Here is a 2,659-nt window from a genome sequence, read left to right on the forward strand (position 1 = left end):
GCGCCACCATGCCCAGCTAATGTTTTTTGTATTTTTAGTAGAGACAGGGTTTCACCATGTTGACCAGGATGGTCTCGATCTCTTGACCTCGTGATCCACCCGCCTCGGCCTCCCAAAGCGCTGGGATTACAGGCTTGAGCCACCGTGCCCGGCCAAAACATGACATTTTTAAGACTAATGTAACCACACCCTAAATTTCTGGACATATACTTTCTAAACCCCAAGATAGAAGACAAACACGTGACCTAGCACAGGATTTGAAATATTGCAGCACTCTGGGAGGCTGACCGGGGAGGATCCCTTGAGGTCAGGATTTAAGACCACGCTGGACAACATAGTGAGACCTCATCTCCACAAAAATATTTTTAAAATTAGCCAGATGTGTTGGCATATGCCTGTAAGTACTCACTACATGGAGGCTGAGGGAGGAAGAGCACTTGAGCTCAGGAATCTGAAGTTACAGTGAGCTACATTGCACCACTGCATTCTAAAGTAGTGACAGAGTAATACCCTGTCTCTAAAAAAGAAAGAAAAAAACCTAAAACAATATTTTCCCCTTTGATTTCAAAAACTAAATCATATTTTACTAAGGATGATCCATATAAAAAGCTGTCATAGCAAACTCTCCATTTCCATTAACGGAAATCATTGCTTTTGAGAAGTAATGAAGACCTTGTGAAATTTGATATGACATGTAAGCCCTCTGCTACCACCACCCAAAATGTAATCTATCTATCAATCTACCTATTATGACACCTACAATCACTCATTGAAAGCTTACAAATTCTACTCTTCTGTTGGTCATGCTCTTCTGGGTAAATAATGCCATGTTATAACTGGATGGTTTAATGGTCAGATCTCCAACCTCCAGACTTAGAGAGACAGACCCAAAACCTGTGAGCTGCAACTAAAGCTCCGCTTTGAGAAAGATTTAAGGTTTAAAATGCATAATCAGAAAAGAAGAAAGACTGGAAAGCAGTGATCGATCGTTAAGGCTTATCTCAATCTCAAAAAATTATTTAAAAATTAAGCCAAAAAAGGAGTTGAAGGAAACAAAGAACATGAAGTAATGAGAAAGAAAATACACCATCGGGAGGATTAACAAAGCCAAAAGATGGTTCTTTGAAAACACTAATAAAATTGAAAAACTTCTGAAACTGGCAGATAACCAATGTCAGAAAGTAAAGATGGAAACTACTAGACACTATAGACATTAAAGATATTACGAACAGTTTTATACGCAAAATAGGAAAGTGAGATAACAAATGCCTATAAAACCAACTTATTAAAAACTGACATAAGACAGCAGATCTGAGTAGCCCCATACTCAGATTTTAAAGAAATTCAAAGTGTACTTTGAAAACATTCCCATGAAGAAAAATAGAGGCACACGTGGTTTTAACAGTAATGTCTACCAGGTGTTAAGAAAAAACACCAGCTTTCCAGAGAATTAAAAGGGTGGGAACATTTTCCAACCCATTTTATGATGTGGGTATACGCTTGATTCTAAAACCCAACAGGGACATCACAAAAAAAAAACAAAATTACAAGCAACATCAACTAGTGAAAAAGATGCAAAACTCCTATATAAAATATTTGCAAATCAAATCTAATAATACACAAAATGGATTAACACTACATATATACATATATACTTGCACTGTATACATTTCAGTCAATGACAGACCATATATATACAGTGGTCTAATAAGATTATGGTACTATATTTTCACCATGGAATACTACACAGCCACAAGAAAGAATAAAATCATGTCCTCTGCAGCAACATGGATGCAGCTGAAGGTCATTATCCTAAGCAAATTAATGAAGAAATAGAAAACCAAACACCACATGTTCTCACACATGGGAGCGAAACATGAGGTGCACATGGATATAAAGATGGGAACAGCAGAAACTGGGGACTATGAGTGGGGAGGGAATGGGTAACGGTTGAAAAATTATCTACTGGGTACTGAAAACAATTTCTCTTAGTCATGGGTTCCTTTAACTCTTTGGGGGCACAGTTTCATGATCATTTTGGAAGTTACAAATTAAAGGACATCCATGACCTATCTTTGAACAGTTTTATTTTTTAACCCATATTTCTGCAGCATTTCTTATGGTGAATCAAGAGTTATGATTGTTTAATGAGTCTGACTCAACACCACAGTAGTCCTCCCTTATCCATAGTTTCACTTTCCACAGTTTCAGTTACCTGTGGTCATTGATGGTTTGAACTAATAAATGGAAAACTACTGAAACAACTTAAATTGCACACCATTCTGAGTAACATGATGAAATCTCACAATATCCTGTGCCATCGTGCCCAGGAGGTGAATGTTCTTTTGTCCAGCATATCCACGATATAGATGCTACCTGTTAGTCATTTAGTAGCCAAACCAGTTATCAGATAAAAAATATATAGTATATGGCCAGGCACAGTGACTCACGCCTGTAATCCCAGGACTTCGGGAGGTTGAGGCAGGCAGATCACTTGAGGTCAAAAGTTCGAGACCAGTCTAGCCAATATGGTGAAACCCCATTTCTACTAAAATTTAAAAAGTTAGCCAGGTGCGGTGGCACATGCCTGTAGTCCCAGCTTCTCAGAAGCCTGACACACAAGAATTGCTTGAACCTGGGAGGCAGTGAGCCAAGATTA

The 2,659-nt window shown here is 38.3% G+C and overlaps 1 protein-coding gene across 1 annotated transcript in view; it reads right to left on the reverse strand.

The window, feature by feature from the left end:
• Positions 1-2,659, reverse strand: part of SLC25A24 (solute carrier family 25 member 24) — a 44,185-nt gene that overhangs the window by 39,487 nt on the left and 2,039 nt on the right.

This window comes from Cebus imitator, unplaced genomic scaffold (genome assembly GCF_001604975.1).
Source record: "Cebus imitator isolate Cc_AM_T3 unplaced genomic scaffold, Cebus_imitator-1.0 Scaffold293, whole genome shotgun sequence".
Classification (NCBI taxonomy): Eukaryota; Metazoa; Chordata; class Mammalia; order Primates; family Cebidae; genus Cebus; species Cebus imitator.